The 22,214-nt window shown below is 35.8% G+C and overlaps 1 pseudogene; it reads right to left on the bottom strand.

Moving 5' to 3' along the window:
• Nucleotides 1-976: 976 nt before the first annotated feature.
• On the bottom strand, nt 977-8,881 carry LOC113324286 (annotated as a pseudogene).
• Between the last annotated feature and the right edge of the window lie 13,333 nt (nt 8,882-22,214).

Genomic DNA, 22,214 nt, shown 5'->3' with positions numbered 1-22,214 from the left:
AGGGCATATTTGGGTTATAGGGCGAGAATGATGATGGAATGCGCCTAGGTTCAAGCCGAAATGCATGAGGTTGAGATACAAGCACAATTTGTGGTGAAGTAGTATTGTGTTGTGTTTCTCGCACCATTGTTTCTTCACTTTCGTGCCATGATCTGTCGGTTTCGTCACTTTCGTGCAATGATTTGTTGCTCTTGGTGGAATTGGAAGAATGTGACTGTAGCCCATCATCATTTGCAGTTGGAGTTGGAGTCAATCCAAACATTGAGATTGTATGCCATTGTCGTAGTTGTTACAAGTGCATCGCCTCTACTTGCTGATTCTGCCAACGCAAATCGTTGAGTCGAATCCGCAACTCTTCCTCGCTGGCAGTGACATTGTCGTAAGGATAATGACGGTTCATACCTTGGGAAACAATGGGGATCGTGGTTGGCTCACCTTGTGAAGTAATACTTTGCAGCTCCCAACGAATTTCCGGCATATTTGACGAGGATGATGAAGAACTTGCACCCGTCCTGGGATAAGTCATAAAGCTTGGCTCTTCTGGAGGTGGTTGGCTAGGAACGATATTTGGACTATGGGACATGTTTGATAACCCTGGGAAATCAACCCCATAGACGTGCATGTTTTGTATCCCAATCACATGCTTCGTAATTGACTGGTACCAGTTGACATACTGCGCTTCATCTAAAACCAACCTTGTATTTAGTTCATACATCTCCCAGCTGGTTCTTCTCAGTCGATAAAAATCTGATGTAGAGGTTTACATCTGTTGTAGCGGGTTAATTGCAATTGCAAATATACCTTGTATTTGGTACTGCACTCTTTCTCCCATATACCAAACCCCTCTTTGTGATTCCGGACTGTAAAAAACAACTCTACGAGAAGAATAATCAAGAATACCTGCTCCAATCGCTTCATTATACTGAGGTAAACCAACGTAAGGGTGAACAACTACGTTGTTGTGGCTCCGAGTCATCTATTGTAACATCTGCACAAAACTGGAACCAAAGACGTCGCTGCCAGTGTTCTTCTGTATGTTGGTCTTCATATACATGTCCATCGTTGGAAATCTAACTGTCCCGTCTTTTAGGATTGGTTTACCAACACGGAAGTAGGTATACCACCAATACTGCAAAGTACTCCATAATTTTAGTATTTAGTAATTACAATAAATTTAAAAATAATAATTTTGATATTTACCTCTATGATGCTCCAGAAACCAGTGAAGTTTGGTTCGCCCATGGACGCGTTATCCAGCTCACAGTATAATTCTGCTAAAATTGCAGATCCCCAGTCATAATCTGGTGCTTTGTCGAGATCTTCTAACGCTTCAAGCCAACCAACATGATCAACAAAAGTTGAGTTTGGAAAGAATGCCTGACCCAGTACCCATAAGATAAACATCCTTTCGAGTTCAGGATAGTCATCTACATGTTGTGGGTTTTTGGCTTTGGTTAGAAAAATCTTCAAGGCCGAACATCTATTCCCACCTCCTTTCACACCTTTAAGAGGGATATCTGATTCCACAAATGAGGGATAAAGCTTCTATCATTTACTAGTTGAGATTCATTCGTCTTGGATGAATGGTGGTGGGTCTCCCACTCCACTTGGGATCCCACAAGTGAAATACAAATCAAGGAGAGTAATACCTATTACAAGTATAATATCATCTATGATTAGTTCTTTTGATTATTTAATAATTTAATTTAAGTTAAGTTAAAAAAACTTACCAATTTTGAAATCCATAAAATGGAATGTATGCGTCGTCATCCACCACCTTTATACCACTGTTTTCAGAATTTTTTTGTTATGTTTTCTAGGCTGTATTCTATAAAGTGCACGCCAAGGATATCTGTCAACCCTTGCTCGGACGGCAGCCGGTAGACCAACATAAACAACATTTAATTCTGAAAATCCTCCTCTCGTGACATGATAATCCTCAGATCGTTCGTGATGCCCCGACACATGACCTGGAACTAATAATGGAGCAGCAACTATATTTGGGTTAGCAAACTCTTCTTCTCGATTTTGAGAAAATCTACATCTGTGTGAGGCAACGGTGTCGATTCACTTTTTCGATCTCTTTTCTTCTTTATACTATTCATCGCTCTTCTCGCTATGTTCATATTGTATTAGAAATTTTTGATTTTAGAAGAAGGAAATGAAAGTGGTGTGACTGAAAATGAAATCAATAGAAAGAATTTATAGGGTTTGAAATTCGACCGTTGGAAATATGGGCGTTAGAGAGCCGACCGTTGGCGACTTTGTTTCTAACGCCCGAGTCAGCATACCTAACGCCCGTGTCAGGTCTACTGACGCCCGAGTCTGAGGTCCTGTCGCGCATCTGGTGGTCCAACGCCCCACGCTTTACCATAGTGGAAAACCCAGTTTGGCCATCCACCTGGCTCAACAAATTTTTGAGTTTGGCCATTCCCATAAGAACTGCTCTAAAAGCGCACTAACATAACACGAAATAATGATTGTGTGCTTTCGTCCTTGCTTTTATACTTCACCTTGAACATGCTTGTTTCGCTCTTCCAATAATCTTCTCATTAAAAAGTAAGGCAAAAGAGAACTAAATTGGTTTTACTTAGTTTAATGACCATTTTCAAAAGTATTGTAACCAATATAAGGAAGAGAGAATGATAACCAATATAAGGAAGAGAGAATGATAACCACCAGTTGTAGACATGGTTGGCAGAATCTTAATTAGTTAAAAGGTGAGCTACAAAATTTGCATTTTTTTATTGACGAAATTAAGATTCACTCTGGAACATCTTCTCTTCGTCTCTTTAAGGTGCAAAACCATTCTTTAATTATCCAAGGGGCTGCAGAGGCTCCGTATTTGAGAATCTTGATCAGAGTTTGGGCATCACTATCTACGATGAAGTTGGCTTGGTTTAACTTGTTGGACACTTCAAAAGCTAACATGATAGTTCTAGTTTCAGCTTCGAGGGGTTCCTCAAATGATGTTCAACAGTAACTCCACCTTGAAAGGAAGGCAGGTAATTCGTAGCAAAAACAGTAGAAGCACCAACATTATCTACGAAAGAGGCATCACATCTAATTTCAAGATGCCTGGAGGTGAAGGCTTCCAAACAATAGGTTCATTATCGCTCAGGATAGCAGTCACCTCCATGCTATTGTCCTCAAGGGAAGGTTGCGCATAGTTATACCATAAATAAGCATCTCTTATGATTCTGCTAATATTAAGGTCTTATCTTGGATTTTCTTCCTCATTTCTTGCATTTCATATTTCCCACCAAATGCATCTCCCTAACCTAAATAGCTTAAAATCAGCACCCTCATCTAACCAAGTAGTGACAATGTTTTTAAAATTAATGACGACACTCTCAGGAATTTTGAATCCCAAGTGAGAGCCAAATAAAGTAACAATAACAACATTAAACAATTGGCAAGATAGTTAAGTTTCAGACAAGAAAGTAGTCGAAGGACTGCAGGCCTTGAGTAAAATCTTGAGGCGACGAACTATCAAGGTGCTTCCCAACCTTAATATTAGAAGATTAATATTAACCTTGTGGCTGAATGTGAACATCCACCACACCTTTTTTTTAACTTAATAGTCTGAACCTGGTCTTATATGGATTTCTAGTGAAGCCCTTCAATATCCATTGGGTATGGATGGCGTTTTTTGCCAAAATATTTTCCCTCCCATTCTTAGGTTGCTCCTTCTTGTCAAGAGCTTCACGTATTTATTTTATTTTGTTGGGTATCTCTATACTTCGACAATCACTTGTTGCAGAATGAGATGGAGTATAAACATGCCCTTGAAACAGGTCAACTGAACTCGATAAGATTTTGAAAGTCAATTATAAGGATTTTGACTTGGTCTTATTTCCCTTCTACAATGTGTATTATTGGGTTTATTCTTATACTTTGAAATGCCTCCTTTTGCAAAATGAGAGTTACCGGCCCCATAATTTTCCTGGGTAAGAATATCCTTTCTCAAAGATAGTTGTTCTATTTATTTCTTATAAACATTGTCAAACTTTCTGATACGTATAGATGCAAGTGTCGTGCTCGTTAGAAAAAAGATGCTTAGTTGGTTCATAGGCCCCAGTACTTAGATTGTCGATCGCAATAGAATGTTATCACACAACTTTGTTAGAGCATTGCTCGGTTGAACCCACCAATCATTGGTATGTCAAGGTTGGTTGTCATATTTTAGTATCAAAACTCATAAGTCCCTTGATTAGATTACTAGATTCAACTTCGTTATTAGACTAGGAAGTCTAGAAATGTCGAGACATAAGTATTACTCTGAAGACCCGAAGATTCCGAAGACATATCGACAACGGAGATATCATCATACTTTCATTTGAAGTTAGTAATACATGACTTGACTTGTTTCCATTTTTATATTGTTTGCTTTCAAGTCATTTCAGATTAAAAACATAACATGTGAAGTTATATATATATAAAACTCTAGTATAATAGACTAGATCATCATATTGTGATCAAAGTGTCAAGGAACAATATATCACTAAGTAGGAAGCGCTTTATATCGGTATATTGATTTACGAAGTATAATGCTTATCTTTTGAACTTCGTAATTGTGACATTGACATAATCTTTGTAACTTGTTACTAGATTGTGTAGTGAACATAGGTCTGATTTCATACCTAAAAAACTATGTTTAATTACATAAGTTTAAGGAAATATACGTATGAACTTGTTTCATAGTCAGAAGGAAATCAAAAGGATTATGGTCTCAGTTTTCATTGAAGATCTTAAGTATGGACCAATCCTTACCTATATATGAAATCAAGGTAGAAACGATCCTAGCTTATGTTGGGAGTCAAGGTATAACCGATCCCTACCTATATTGGAAGTCAAGGTATAACCGATCCTAACTTGCTTTAGGTATCATGGTAGAGACCTAATAGGCAAAACCGAATTCTATAAGTCACGTACACTTTAGGGTTTGTGTGATTTGTTAGGTATGCAAAATAGAAAATTTCAAGATGTCGACATAGTGAGTAATTTGAACATGTGATGAAATCTTATTTCTTAATTGTTCAAAAGACATTCCTTGATACTCAAGGTAAGATCCCAAACCAAAATTAGTAGAGAATCTTTTTGAGATTTTTGAAGTTAACATGTTTTGTTATACTAGCAATCAAAACATATCTCTGGAAATGTATATTAGTTAATTGTTAGCTAATATTGGGTTATCCTGAGATTTCGATTATATAGTTGGATATTGGTTGGAATTCATAAAACTGAATACAGGTGCTTTATTGCATATCTTTTGAATATCTTTGGTTATGGTAATTCCTTGGTGTCCAAACTACATTGGTCTATAAATAGTGAAGTTTGTTCTTATTATAACTTATCCTGAGCTGGGCAAACTTCATATTTATTGTTTCTGGTGCAGCTGACTAATAGTATTCTCATAATACTATCTTGGAGAAGAGAGTAACCTAATTAGTAAAAATCCCTTACGCTCGCTAGTTTAAATACTTATTTGGGATCAAGAAGCGCCTACTAGTACCGCTGATGGGAAACTAGAATCATATTGTTAATTTAGTTTACAATTATTGATTAGATTGACTAAAGGTAGTTATCTCTTGATTTGCACCTAGTTTGATTATTCTTGAGAGCCTTCTCTTATGACATAAGTTCAGTCAAACTATATCAAGAGTATAACATTGACTTGTGATCATCCGTTATTAACAGACTTCGTTCTTTGCGTGACCGATCATAAGTCAGGAATCAAGTTTGTTATTGTGTAGGTATAGAAGACTATTGAAGATTGAAGACAAGAAGATGTTTCTTATTGCACTATACCATTTTTAGTGTTTAGTGGCAGCGTATTTCAGTTGCAGAGAGGGGTTGCAACAATTTGAATCTGTTATGAAAGTCGATGTTGCAATTTTTCGCAATGATACCTAAGCCGTTGCGAATTTTTGGTTGCAACAGTTTGAAACAGTTGCGAAATTAGGAGGTCGCAACAGTTTCGAACAGTTGCGAATTTTTTGCAACATTAAAAAAATGGTGGTTTTGACCGGTCATAAACCAGGCTCAAATTAAAGTTCCTTGTAACAAAATCAAGTTACCCCTGTTCATTTGGGAATCTAGTTAAGCCAACAAAATTATCAAAAAAATATGAAATTGAATTAACATTATTAACTGACTTCATTTTACGAGTTCAACAAACTACAATCTCTTCCAAATGTGAAAACAATTTTACAAAAAGGTTGAACAACCTTTCTTGGTGGTTTCTGTGTACACGGATCAGGACTACTAGGTTCATTCGGCTAAAATGCAACAAAAACACATAAACAACAAAAAAAAAACTTATAAGTAACAAAATCGACAAATCAACAAAATAAGAAAAACACTTCAATGAGAGATTGATTGATTCCTTGCATCATCTTCTGACTGCAAAGTCACTCTTGCATAAACCTCATCGGCTTCTTGTTCAGCCTACAACAAAATATTCAAAGTCCAATTAGCATCATACTAGACATTATAACATAAAAAAGATCTAAACATAGATTAGAACCAAGACTAATACATGCCAGTAATTCGATATGAACAACCCGACAAAGAATCTTGAAGGTAGAGTAAACATAAGAATTCTCTGAACTAATTATTTATTTGTTGATGCTTCTAACTATAAAAACAAAATTCTTCATAAAAGGATTGAACGGTGAAAATCCAGAAAGTGAAGTTAGAATAGAGAAAAGCAAAAAAAGGTACACTGGACACTAGGATTCATATTTAGTGCTAATTTCGACCCTTGGTCCATTTGATTGATAGGTTGGATAATTACCTGAAAAGGAATACCGTGTTTCAGGAACTACATTTTTCTTCTCAAGAACCACCACTGTCCTTCCAACAACATCAAGATACGAGTAACTTGTCTGCAAGAATTCCATAGAGATACAATGTTTTAGATATGGGTGATTGAGTACATTTCTCATGGTAGAGTCAACAAAAATACGCAAATGTCTAGCAACTCTTAACAGTAAGTCATTAATAATGTGTACGAAAAGAAATACCTCGAGATGTTGATCAACTGGAAAAGGGACGATTGCAGAAGGATCTTTTGATCCCTCGGGTAGCACCACCTGATGCATAAGTATATACAATCAACCAGTATGTAAAACAGATAATTGTACGTTTTTAATTTCCATATCACTTAATAGATCATGGATGAAAGGATCCGGTAAGAATAAAATTAAGAGTCTAACACAACTATGATATTATTTGTACCTTCATGGTAAATTTCTCAACTACGGTGTTAACAAGGGGACATACGAAACTGAAGTTAAGGTAACGCTTGCCATCAGCCGACTCGAAAAGGAAGTCCTCTAATGGTAGTCCATACCCAATAATGGAAGTGGCTTTCCATCCTCCAAACGATGGATAACGTGGCTCTATTTCAAGCTCAGACTGAAACAGAAAATTCCAGTTATAGTGATTTATAAAGAACCCCATGAAGCAATTTCTTAGTAAGAAATTTGTGTAGTACAGAAGTGTAAGATGTTTAAAAAACCTTTGAATTACTAGTACGCAAGTGTGATGTGATAGTAGACGGAGTGCACTCGAGGGGGTAGTTTTGTAATTAGCTGCTTAAATGAAGATACACCACTAATCGATGGCCTAGATTGATATTCAACCCTGGAAGAATGAAGAGTTCAGAGGATTATGACATATAACAATTTAGAAGTAGAAACAATACAAACAACCGCAAATCAATAATGTATCAAAAGTAAATTGAATTTCTTTCAAAACATTAAAAGACTTCATAGGATGTCAGATTATCTGGTTTCATGAAGTCAACATGCCGTAAAACGATAAGCTAAGTGCATTTACGGTGCAATAATTCCACAAATACTTACACGAGAAATGATACGAAAACCTTATTATGAACTAATAACTAAACTTGAGAAGATGCCCTTATGACGTGCACCGGCATGGTCCAGAGCATAGTGCTCTCTAATTTGTAGGCTTCCCCAGTGAGATATTTCAACCTCATGTACAAGTTCCTCAACAATCGAAAATGAAATGTTATTCTCAAAGTGAACAAGTATTTGAGAATATGAATATAAGGAGTACGGTTATCATATTGCCCATACTTGATCTCTGCACCAACACGGTTAGTAGGTTCAACTCTCGTAAAAGATTCAACCTTATTGCTTGGAGTTTTAACAAATGTTGTCTGTTCCTTAACATGATAAGGTGATAACATAATCGCACTATCATGGAAATACACAAATTGTGGTTCTGATTGTCTGATCTCTTCAGGAAACGGTTCTAACGAACGTGTTAGTACATAAAGCACTTCGACAGTAACGATTTCACCAGGTTTTAATGTAATGTACCAAATTAGCTCAAAATTTACCAGAAAAACACAAAATGGATGAAGAATGGAGAATGAAAATCAGTTTAGAGATGACGAGTCTTTACTTGCTCCATATGACCTTGAGGAAAGTAAGAAACCCTTTCACCAACATCAACAAGAGGACCAGCACAAGCTCTCCATAACTCTGAATATAGATCATCACATCCATAACCTAGATAAATCCAACCAAACTCAAAATCAAACAATGTCAAATAGACACAAAATGAAACTCAGAGAAACGAGAAGCTTGATTTCTAATTTATGAATCAAAACCTAGAAAATTTAAGAGAACCCCATTATCAGAATTAGAAAAATGAGCCTTCTTTTCTAATTTCTAAATCAAAACCCAGAAAAATTAAGAGAACCTCATTAACAAACACAAAAAAATTAGTTATATTTCTGATTTCTGAATAAAACCCAGAAAAATTAAAACCCATTTATCATTAAAATTAAAATCTCACCTATATTTTGTACTTCCCCAGAGCTATTATCAAACAGAAACGCCATTAAAACCAGTAAACCATCACCACCACCACCACCTCCTTCTCTCTCACAACAAAAACCAAATAAATAAGTAATAAAAACCCTAAAAATTTAAGAAAAAATCGCAATAACAACAACAAAAAAAAACAAGAGCTCAATTGCTTGATTATATGTTCTCACTCAAAAAAAGCCTAAATCTAAGAAAATATCACAGAATACTAACCACCACCAATTGATTGCAGATTGTTGATTAAATCTTTAGAGCAACTAATACATCAATAAGATTACCCCATATCGTAAAAATCAACAGCTACAACCTATAAACACGATAACAATAGAGAATGTTATCATCCAAGCCAGATCTACTAGTTCATCAGAAACGTTACATCTGTTTAAAGTAAATCTAGGGTTAGGGGTTAGATTTGGCTTTCAATTTGATAGATAGTCATCCAAAAGATGCAGCTGATAGTGATGAAGAACCTAGGTTTTCATTTGAACGATTTGAATCAAATGATTTTATTATTTTTTTATAAAAGAGGTGAGATCGAGAGATACAAAGTTGATTAGAAATGATTTCCGCTGAGAGATGAGAAAAAACATGATTTAAACTGGGTTTCGGATGGTTTCCGCTGAGAGGAGAAAGAGGGAGAAAGTAGTGAGGCAAAACGAGAGAGAGAAGGTAATGAGATAGAGAATGAGAGGCTGTGATCGATAATAAAAAAGATAGAGATCCGAGTTAGCTTTTCCGAGTATCTGAATGGGCTGAATAGTGAGTCAGCTAAAAGTGTGGGCAGGCACACTCACGAGTCGCACACATACAACTCCAATCTGTTGCGAATCGCAACAAAAACCACAAGTTGCGAATTTTGTAACAAAGATTAATTGTTGCAAAATTTTCGCAACTGAAAATTCGCAACAGGGTTAAAGCTGTTGCGAAATCTAGTTACTAATCCTTGAATTTGGTGTAGTGTTGGTTTTGTATCTTCGTGGTTTGCTTCGTGCATAAACTTAATCGTCTGGGATACGACTAGATTTGGTTTATCTTTTGATAAACTGACTATTGGCTAGTTGTATTTAGATCGACAAGCTATCATTTGGTGGTACTCTTCAGTATCGGAATCTGGTAGTTATGTTTGACTTGATCTGGTTAACTTGTTTAATCCAGATCTTGGAAGATCTAAAACCTGACAAAGGATTTCAATTAATTTTAAATAGAAAATCCTTTGTCACACTCAACATACATGTCTCTGATTAACTTCTTGAGACAGAAGAGTGGTTACCAAACAGATTATTTATTTATTGTTTGGAAGACGATCCAAAGGGTTGAGTGCTTAAATTTTTCAAAGAGACTGAAAAAACTTAAGATAGTGGACTCCATCTTAGGATTCACGTGCGTTGGTCAGATTGGTTGTAGGCGCAAGGATACTAAGTAAACTAGGTAACTAGGGGTAGTTTACTTGGTCTCAACTATACGAAGTTGGTAGTGTCTTTGTATAACGGATTAATTCGGAGAGTATTCAAAACTGGACTAGGTCCCGTGGTTTTTCTGCATTTGTGAGTTCCTCATTAAAAAAATCTTGCTATGTCATTTACTTTACTTCTGCATTGTAACTATTTAGCTATAATAAAGTAAATTACACTGTATGTTAATCCAAAGCACTTAATATTGATCCTATAGTATATCGATCTTGTACCGTAACTATTATTAAGTGATTACCTTGTTGTTATATTGTCTCAACTTTGTCCATAGACGATCACACAAGGTATCAGACTTATAGGTTGATATCGAAAATATTGTAGTGTACTTGGAACCCTCGTCATTTAAAGCTTCCTTTATCTCAAATTCTTATCCCACTGTTTGTCCAAGGATGTTATGTATTTGTTACCTCAACATTTGTGACAACAGGTGGATTAGTTACAACTTTCCTCTTGTTCTTTCTGACATCTACTAAAGTTCGTGGAGAAGGATATTTATCTAATATTTGCTTTTGTATAATGATCTCTTGATGTTGATATGACCCCCATAAAGGACATATGGTAGATCGCAGATTATCAGACTGAATAAAGAGATCAGTATAATTCTGCTCTGAGCTCGGCACCAGAATTGTCACCTTATTCTTCGTATGATCTGAAGAAGAGAATTTGCTCAAAATGAAAATCAATTTCTCATCACCCGTTTTCTCGATGAAATCCTTTATAGATAACTGATAGTTTGACTTTAGTATCTTCGAAAGATTAGGGAATTGTTTCATCGAGTGACCAAAAAATCCATAGTAGTAGCAGAATTTTGGTAACTTTTCATACCTGAGTGCATTTCTTTTTCGAAACTAAGGTAAACATCATCCCATATTGAAAATATTAGTAATTTCAATACGAACTCTGGCATATTTGGTCTATTTGGCTTCCTCGGCATCATGTATAGGTCTTGCTTCTCCATATTGTGTATTCATAGCCATAATTTTCTTACTATTCATCATACGCAGGGGAAGCCCATCTGCCCATGGACTGGGTACATAAATAAACATACTCAAATTTATATTCTTTAAGGAAAAACCTCAAATTAGCAAGAGTTCATTATTTAATGACCATGGAGTGTGTTGTAGAATGACTTCAAAATCACAGAAATGGTAAATTCTCACCATATAAATATTATTTCCAAGTTCGGAGATACTTGTTGAACCAAATGACCTCAACCATTTTTTTTTTTAGATTTTCATTGAGAATGAAATAAACATATCGTCTACTATTGATTGTTATTGAAAACTAAAGCTTCTCCATTACGAATGGCTATTCGATTGTAAAAATATATGGCTCTTCAAACTCAATATATTGAGGGTGATGAAAAATGTTAGAGCACTGCTCGGTCGAACTCGCAAAAGTTGTTATCTCAAGCTTGTTTGTCAAATTTAGTTATCAAAACTATAAGTCTTGATTTTTAGTCTACTTATAGCTATGTCTTGGATTAGGATAGAACGTGTAGTCGAGATTTAGACTTCACGGAGTTCATCGATTGAAGATGAAGAACTACTAAGGGGATCTTGTGGAACTTCATTAACAAAAGGTATGTGGAGACTTGAACTCATCTATATATCACTCAGAAGTCTATTATATTCTATCTCCTATTAAGACAAAGTCGTATAGCTATATAGACTTTACATTATACACGTTTGATATTTCGAGCTGAGTTTAACTCACTTATATCTTTCTCGAAATATGTGTTGGATAGCCTTTTGGTTTAACTACGTTCATCATTATTCTTGACTAAAGTCAACAGATGATCATGTGAAAATCACATGGTAACATCTTACATGATTTGTGTGAGACAATCATTATATGTAGACTCAGAATGTCTCGTATTGATCATTCGATCACTTGAAAATTGCTTATAAGCTAATAGTTTGTGTGAGACAGCTATTGTCATCTTCTAAGAATGTTTCAATGGTTGAAATGGGAGTTAAGAGCTAAAACCCATGTCTGGATGCATTACAGTTTGTGTATTAAGTGTACGAACAGTTTTGACGGAATTCAGGTTCGGAAGTTTGCATACCCGTTCGCAAACTTATTCAACTATTTAAGTCAGGGTACTTGAGTTTGCATACATGTTCGCAAACTGATTTAACTGTTGAAGTCCGGGAACCAAGTTTGCGTACCCGTTCACAAACGGTTTCAACTGAGTTCGGTCCGGAGTTAAAGTTTGCATACCCTCTTGCAAACTGTCGGCTTGTGACCAATGTACGGAATTTAAATTCGCGTACCCGGTTAAATCGGTTAAGTATGATTTCATATTCATGAACAAATACATTTATATAATAAGGAATGCAATATTTGCAAACCGTGGCTAAAATGTTCATGAACTGATTCTTTTGAATCAATCCAACTTCGCTTCAAGTTTGTCTTGTATACTTCTATGAGAATACTAACAATTGAACAACTCTAAGATTAATACAATTAGATTCAACTAGAAGTGTTAAGATGAACATGGTTAAGAGAAAAGTGTTCATATGGCTAATTCGGTTAACTGTTATTGAGCCAACTAAATATACACGTTTAGGTACGGTTACCCATATCTAAATGAAGGTATATTTCATTTGTGTGTAACAATATAAGACCATCTAACGGTGGAAATATATTAGCTTGAACCTTAAATCAGGTTTCATCTAACACGGTGAATATTGATTGCTTTGTTGCGAAGTTATCAAACCCTCATTTGAAGACTATATAAGAGAGAACTCTAGAAACTGGGAAACCTAATCCCCACACCTCCTGTGTGATACTAGTTGCGACTAGTGTCGATTCTCCTTTAACCTAGGTTTTTCCTAATACCATTATAGGTTAACGACTTAAAGACTGCATTGGGATTATGAAGCCAGACCCAACTATTTTCTCTGTAGTCGCGTGTTCCGATCTTACTTTGTTCTATCGTATTGAGTACTATCTTATCTAAGATTTTCTCGAGATTTATGTCCGATAGGTAAGATATAAAAAGTAATCACAAAGCTCTTCGTCTCATTCTTTGTGATTCCACAATAACTTGTTCTACTACCATATAGTTAAGTTATTGTGAGGTGATTGATATTTCCAGTCTGTTCTTCGGGAATATAAGACCGGATTATAATTGTGCGAGACAAATTTGTTTATCAAGTCTTCAACTTTAGGTCGTAGCAACGTTTAGTTGTGGGTGAGATCAGCTAAGGGAATCAAGTGCGTAGTGTCCTGCTGGGATTCAGAGGCGTAAGGAACGCGACTATACCTTAATCAATGTGAGATTGGTTAGGGCTCAACTATATTCCAGTCTGAAGCTAACTTGTAGTAGGCTAGAGTCTGTAGCTTCTTAATACATAGTGGTGTTCAAATCTGGAACAGGTCTCGGGGTTTTTCTGCATTTACGGTTTTCTCGTTAACAAAACTTCTGGTGTCAGTGTTATTTCTTTTCCGCATTATATTTTCTATATAATTGAAATATCACAGGTTGTGCGTAGTTCAATCAATTGGTAAATCCAACCTTTGGTTCTTGATTGAAATTGATTGACACTTGAACATTGGTCTTTGATACCGTTCAAGTTGTTTCTCATAATAATCAGGCTCGCGGATTTATATCTATTTGATTTTTTGTTTACATTGACAAATAGAGATATAACTCTTGGATATATTTTCCTTGATTGATTCTGACTGTCTAGTTGATTCTCTTGGAATTATATTGGAGTTAGTCCATACAGGTTGCCTAAATGAAATATTGGATGTGGTTTTTAAACCCCCGCTTTTTCAGTTGGTATCAGAGCAGGAAAACACGCTAAGACCTCATAGGTCTGTGTTTGTAGCAATCTGACTATACAGACGAGTCTATCTCTAATAACGTACCAGGTCAAAAATTACCAGATGTTTTTCAAAGCTTGGATTCACTCGAGATAATTCTCGTATCTAAGTGAATATCTAAACATTCTCTTGATGTAGAAACTGTTGATTGGGAATTACGCCTAGAAGAACAGTTGGATTAACTTTCTGATGAAGGTGATTCAGATATTGATAAGGATGTTGATGAGGAAGTCTCAGAGTATGTTAAGGTTTTGATTTCGTTGGAAAAGAAGAAGATGAGAATTTCTCATGTCACACCTTTTCTAACTCCTCTCTGTCGAGAAAATAAGAAATTAAAAAGGACTTACCGAGGTCTTTATGGTTGGAATCGCTCTTGCGAATGGATCCTCAAAGATTCCGAGGAAAACCTAAGTAGAAAATCACTTGAATGTGATAATGTCAAAAATACTTCTTGTTGGAAGAGAAATTTGCAGAAACTGAAGCAAGGATTAACTTTCAGCAAGCAAGTTTTGATGACAGAGAAAGCGATTATCTCACGCGAGAAAAGAGCCTTGAGGCTGATTTAGCTGCTGCTCTTGATAAAATCAATATGTTGGAAGATGACTTGAAAAAGTTCAATACTAGTTCAAGCAAATTAACCACTATGCTAGGAGCAAGTAAAAATCATCGTGATACACGAGGATTGGGCTATAAGGGAATTTAATGTCCTCTCAATATGCTCAGCTTACACCCAACGAATTGATAAAATATAACATCGTATAGTTAAAGCAGAATCCAAATGAAATAACATGTGACTAACGTCTTCTTCGATACTACACAAAATAAACATTGAGTTAAAGTTCCATTGCTTATAACCTCCATTTATAGGGCAAGAAATAATTCAAAATTTCCCAAGTTAGAAACGTCACTTATAGAGGCGTCCATGATTGTTACCTGTAAATGAGCGAAAAGACTCAGCGACTTCGTCTTCGTTTTGCTTCTTTACCAGCAGCTTACATGGGTTCCACATTAAAAATCATTGTTTTTCATACAATCATCTTCGTTAAGATTCATATGCAGTACTTTTCTTGGGTTGTGTTTTAACTCTAACAAACAAATACTTTTTGCTAGGTCAAGGGTGCTAGTGAATTAAAACTGCAAAAAATTATAGCATTGTATATATAGCACACAAGGCTCCTTATCAAACTCAAGCATGTACATTTAAGTTATTTTTATTAAGACTTTAATTTGATCGTTCACCTAATAACCATTCGATAACACCGAACATTCTTACGAGAACGTAGTACCACTTTCATCATTATTATTCTTGTTATATTCATTAGAAAGCAATTGAGGTAAGCGCAACACTAACCCGAAAACCGATTTTTTTTAACGTCTAAATTATGTTTTGAGGGCGTGAAAATGACTCCTAAACTGATTGTATTTTACGTTTAAAATATTTATCGAATGTACAACAAAAAACTCTAAAATCATTTTATTTAAGGTTCGATAATTTTTATCATTTCGCGAGCGCGATGTTGCCAACACATTATGCACATGATTATTGTTGACGCATACGAGTCAAGGTCCTTGGAACTGATGGTTTCCTCTCTATATACAGTCATTGAGAGTTAATGGGTGCCTCCCGGAATTGAGGGGCGGCAGTCATTGAAAACTTGTGATTGCCTCTCTAGTTGTAGTCCCAGAGAGTTGGTTGCCCCTGGGATTAAATGGTTTTGATCTCATATAGGATAGAAGTTATCCTTGGGGAATCTTTCTTGACCCACATAGGGAGTTGCAAGACGAGGTGGTTCGATTCCCATCTAAGTTGATGGTTTCCTCCCAGGTGGTTTATGATATGCATCGTTATGTATACTTATGTTGAATCGTGATTTTTGTTACGATTGTTTATAAAATTTGTTTTGTTGCTTCTATATCTATTGAGTGTCAAAACTCATGTTGTTAGTGACCTAAATATGAAATTTTATGACACCATAACGAGTTATTAGTAGAAAGACTAAAGTTGGATTTTAAGCTTAGCTAGATTTTCATTTAGGAGTTACAAATAATGAAAAACTAAGAAAAAACAACATAAAATAAAGCAAATTCGATAAATGAATATTCTTTTTGATAACTTGCTACTAATTATCCTTCGATTTCTAGTAAATCAAAGGTAACCTCTCACATTATGCTTGGGAGGAAATTACAAAAAGTAAAAAATCTATAAGTTGACGCTACTAATGTCACCCTAAAAAGCCAAACTTTGTTTCACATAAAGTTGTTAGACTACGATTAACCTCTGTATTTTCGTAAGAACAATCTTTAACATAAAGTTGTCAGAATACGATTAAACTCTGTATATGTATTGTCCATAATTCGTAAGAACAATTTTTAGTTTTAGTAAGAGGTAGAAGAATTAAGGATTTATCAAGTGTGAGAAATCAAATTGTTCGAGGAACCTAGAAGCAAGACTTGTATCTTTGATGATACCATTGAATCGTTAGAAATATGTGCAATATATGGCTAAACATGTTATAAAATTGCTTGGTTGAACCCACCAAGCGTTGGTATTCAAGTTTGGTTGTCATATTTTAGCTCCAAAACTCAAAGTTGCTTGATTAGATTACTAGAGTTAACTTCTTTAGGTTAGACTAGGAATAAAAGAAATGTTGAGACTTACCCTTGTTACTCCAGAGAACTTGAAGACGTATCGACACCAACGGACGTATCATCTTTCTGTTGGAGGTTAGTAATAAAGATTTGACTTGTTCCATTTCTATTAACATTTCTTTAAAGTCCTTTAGATTCAAAATATAACATATAAAGTATTTTTATGTATCTCTAGTACTAGTGACGTGATCATTCTATTATGATCAAAGTGTCAATGAACTGTATATATACTAGTTGTTCTATACAACTTTCATATATTGGATTACGAAGTACAATGTTTATCTGTTGATCTTCGTAGATTCGACATCCACTACTTTGTAATTCGTTATTAGTTAGTGTATTGAACTTTTGGTTTGATTCTATACCTAGAAAACTATGTCAAACTCATGATTTTAATGAAGTACACTTGTGAAACTTGTTTCGTAGTTGAAAAGAATCAAAGGATCTCTAGTAGGACCGATTTTTTAATCAAGGATATCTACTAGGACCGGTCCCAAGGATTTCCAACATGACCAATCCCCTCACAAGGATATCTAGATGGACCAGTCCTTAATGTTCACTAAATATGATTTTTTCCGATTTTGGTTATTAACTTAGCGGTTGGATAGCTTCCGAAAACATGACTTGGTTAATACGGAAAGTTCACAAGATATCGACATAGTATTTGAACACGTGTTAAACTCTTATTACTTAATGTTCAAGTATTTTCCATGATACTCAAGGCGGGATCCCAAACCGAAACATTCTAAAATATGTTATTGATATTCGGAAATTATGCTCCATTCATATCCCAATGGATAAGCAAATCTCTGGTTGCTATTTTAGTAAAGTATATTTTTTATGCTAGGTAATATGTAGTTGTCATCCAAGAGAGACTTCGGTGCATTAGTTGAATTACAGTTGGAATATTTACAAAATCGAAAATAGGCTTTTATTTCATATCTTTTGTATTTTCGGGTTTGGTAATTCCTTGTTATCCAAACTGGACTGGTCATTATAAATAGTAAAGTTTGTCATTCTTGAAAACTTATCCCAGAACACACGGAGCTTCATGTTTGTGTGAGGAAGCCTTCTAGTAGTATTTTCGTAATATTCATTGGATAAGAGAGTATCCTAGTTAGGTGAAATCTGTTAGAGCATTGCTCGGTCGAACTCGCAAGCGTTGTTATCTCAAGCTTGTTTGTCAAGTTTAGTTGATCAAAATTATAGTCTTGATATTTCTAGTCTACTTATAGCTATGTCTCGGATTAGGATATAATGTGTAGTCGAGCTTTAGACTTCACGGCGTTCATCGTAAAGACGAAGATCTACTGAGGGGAGCTTGGAGGAACTTCATCAACAAAAGGTATGTGGAGACTAAAACTTAACTATCACTCAGAAGTTTATTCTATTCCATCTCCTAATGAGACTAAGTCGTATAGCTATATAGAATTTTATATTATACACATTTGATATTTCGAGATGAGTTTATCTCAGTTATCCATTTCTCGAAATATGTGTTGGAAGCATTTTGCTTTAACTATGTTCATCATATTCTTGACGAGTTTAGTTGGAACAATCTATTTGTTGAAAACTAAATATTAAGTCAAAAGATGATCATGTGGAAATTGCCTTGAAACATCTTACATGATTTGTGTGAGACAATCACTTGATGTCGACTTGGAAAGTTTCGTATTGATCATTCGATCACTTGAAATTTACTTGAAGCTAATGGTTTGTGTGAGACAGCTATTGTAGTCTTCTAAGGATGTTTCAATGAATGAGAGTTTCGAACAATTAACCATGTCTGGATACAACACTGTATGCATACCTAGTATGTGAACTTTATTGTTCTGATTCAGGTCCGGGAACCTTGTTTGCGTACCTAGTATGCGAACGGTTTCACCTGAGTTGCGTCCGGGACGGCTGTTCGCGTATTGGTTTGCGAATGGCTGGACATGCCAAGGTCCGGAGTTGTTGTTCGCGTACCTGGTTCGCGAACACAGTGGTTTAAGTAATTCTAAAATCGGTTAAGTATGATTCTCATACTCATGAACTAAAACATTTATGAATTAAGGAATGCAATCTTTGCAAACCATTGCTTGATATTCATGAACTGATTCTTGTATAAGTACTTTGTACGATTACGAATCAATCCGATTTTGTTTCAACTTGTTCGTATATATTTTTATGAGATAGTGAACAATTTATAAACTCCATGTGAAACACAATTAGATTCATTTGATTATCTTTCATGTTTGATTGATCATCATATTTGATCTAGAAGTACTAGATGAATGTAGTTAAGACAAAAGCATTCATAGGGCTAACTTCGGTTAACTGTTATTGAGCCAACTCAATGTACATGTTTAGGTACGGTTACTGATAAGCACGTAAGTGCTACATTTTATACCCATATTTATATTAGCTAGGACTCAATATTTTATCTAATAATATTATTTTAGTGCTTTTGTAGAAAATACGAACGAATCCGATTATTGGAAGAATAGCCTGCTAAATAGAAGAAGATGAAAATAGCTTACTGTGACTGACCTGGTATTTTTATATATATGAGCAGCACAGAAAGTAGCCCATGGAAAAGAGAAGGCACCTAAGGAGTGTAAACAAGGAATTTTCTGTCCACCAAGTTAAGTTACATACGTATAAACCACTAGTCATATATTGTTGTGCACCTAAGGAGTACCATTCCTTAATCCATTTGAGTGACACCTGACCATGGGAGTACATGCTACTTGGGTGTACACTAACTAAACACCTTTTCTTCTTACCATCTTGAATGTCCACCAAGAGCCTAAAATTAAATATGAAATCTTGCGGCACTAATGTTTCTTACAGCAGCAAAAGGTCCCGATAATTCTCATCATTTGTGGTGTCAATGGTTCGTAGTAAAGAAGATGAAGCCATGATATTACTGGTTAATGGCCGAGATACATGTTGCATGGATTGTACTGGTGTTTTGGTTGCTACCAGTATTGATTACTGCTACTGCGAAGGCGAGCTTATGAAGGTGTAGAAGAACTCGAGATGAAAGCAGAGAAGATGATGGAGACTGGCCTGAGTTATTAACGCCGGCGCGGATTTGGACCAATCAAATGATGGTCGAGCTTTTGAAATCGATGGTGCTTAAAGGGAAAATGATCTGCGGACGGTGATAGAGATGATTGAAGTGGATTAAACGGGGTATTTATCGAGAGAGGAAAGTTGTGCATGGTGGTTGTTTGGGTATGAGATATAAATGGAGAATGGATGAGTCGAAGCTAGCTTGAATTTTGTGTGCCGTGAAAACAGTAAGAATAGAGCAGTTGCCGTGGGTCTCTCACTGTGATGTTGTGATTCGAACAAGAGGTGATGGAGCTCGGTTCTAAGATGGGTTGGTGTTCTAGAACTGGTCTTAAACGCAGCAGATTCGAACTGGGTATTTCACGAAAGAGGACAGTTGCGAATGTTAATTGACTCGAGTTTCGAGGATGATGTAGATGCACAGAGATGGCTGCAGACAGAGAGATCAAGAAGGTGTTGTTGGATTCAAGAAGCAAAGCTAGTTGCCATCGACATAAATTGGGTGTTTGCTGGAATGAGGTTGTTTGGTTCGAGTGGGGTTCACTACAGTCTGAGTTGTTGCTGCCGGTGAACAGGAAGGTGTCGAGGACTTGGAGAAGAGCCTGAATTCTGAAGTTGGTGGCTGGACTGGATTTGGAAAGAATCTTTGCACCTACCTTAGCTACTCCCACCAATAAGGAAAGAGTATATTTTCATGCTAGCACATGCAGGGAAAATTGTTTGTGAGAAATTAATTACTTACCTAGCTGGGAATGCAAAATGAGCTCATATGTATACGATCAACAGGGAGTTACAATGGGAATTTTGATATCGACATTTAAAGGAAATATCATATCTATTTTCGGTAAAAGTGGTGCTGGAAGGGATGGTGCGGCACTCTCTCATTAGTTGGTGATATTTTTGTGACGTGAGAGAGAAAAGAATAAAAATACCAAGGATCGAACAGAAGAGAGGAAGGAGGAGGCCGGTGGCACAAAGCGTGAACAGAGAAGAGGGTTTGGAGTATTCACTTCTCCAAATCCGTTTTTGCTTAGCTAGTTTGATTTTAATCTTTTTATGGCTTTTGAGAAAGCCATGGCTAGTTAGAGCCATGTTAGGGTCTAGGTTGAAACCATTTTAATTGTGTAAACTCTACATTTATATGTTTAATAATGATTTGATTGATTAATAATTTTTTCCTCATATAGCTTGTTATTTAATTGCTCATGTGATTTTCTTGATTATTTATGCTTTTCAATTGATATTTCGTACTTTGGTTAAATCCCTTGACGTGATATGCTTTAGGATTGATAGGTAATGCTTTAGAATCACTATCCATGAAGCGAAGAAAACTATAACGGAGAAACAGTATTTGAAAAAGCATGGAGTATATTTTTAAAGATTAGTAGAGTTTGCATAGTTAATTGGTGGAAACCGAAAACCCTAATAACCCATTTCCATTTTGTTTATTGTCAGAATTATTATTGTTTCATTTTGTTCTCTCACTTTGTTCTGAATTTCTGAAATATTGAATTTGATTATTTGGTATTAGTTAGTAGTAGTATTTTCACACTCCTCGTGGGAACGACCTGTACTTGCCATTGTCTACCAGTTTGACACTGTGCACTTGCAGTATTATTATTGCCGGTTTTCGAGCCTACCAAGTTTTTGGCGCCACTGCCGGGGAGTGGTAGCAAAATACTCTCTAGTTGATATCAACTTTTGTATATAGATTATTTTTATTTTTTGTACATAATTTATTTTTATTTTAGATTTTAGATTTTCTTTAGTTCCTTTTTACGCAGTTTGTTTGATTTTTTTAGGTACCTTAGCCTGAAGTGCTGCGGGATAAAAGAAAGTATGCACTCGCACGGCTTTTGCAAGAGCCACTCGGAACATCCACTAGAGGTTTGCTTAGCTCATTTTGGGTACGATTTTGATGATAGTGTTATTTGTGAAGTCAATGCCTTGTTAGACTCCACACCGCTATTAGACACTAATAAATGGATGACCAAACTAGAACCTCTTGTTATGCCCAAGTCTCGACTAGTTTCACTAGTCGATAAAGCTTCGACTTTGACCCCTAAGCCATTGTCTGATAGTATTCATCTTGATGATATTAATAATGAAACCGTTGTGGATGAAAATGGGTCTATTAATCAAGATATTATTACTCCATTGAGCTCTTGTTCCATGGATGAATTAGAACCAATTTCAGCTGCGGAAATTATTTCAGCTGATTTAGAACCTGATTTAGCGAGTGCTCCGCGAATAGAAATTGTCAAACAATCTGAACCTGTCGCTTATGGGAGTGACTTAATTCTATTGGGAATGATTTTACACATCTTTTTGGATG

The sequence above is a fragment of the Papaver somniferum genome, chromosome 11, assembly GCF_003573695.1.
Source record: "Papaver somniferum cultivar HN1 chromosome 11, ASM357369v1, whole genome shotgun sequence".
Classification (NCBI taxonomy): Eukaryota; Viridiplantae; Streptophyta; class Magnoliopsida; order Ranunculales; family Papaveraceae; genus Papaver; species Papaver somniferum.
The sequence above is the reverse complement of the archived record's forward strand: the minus strand, read 5'-3'. Positions and strand labels throughout refer to the sequence as shown.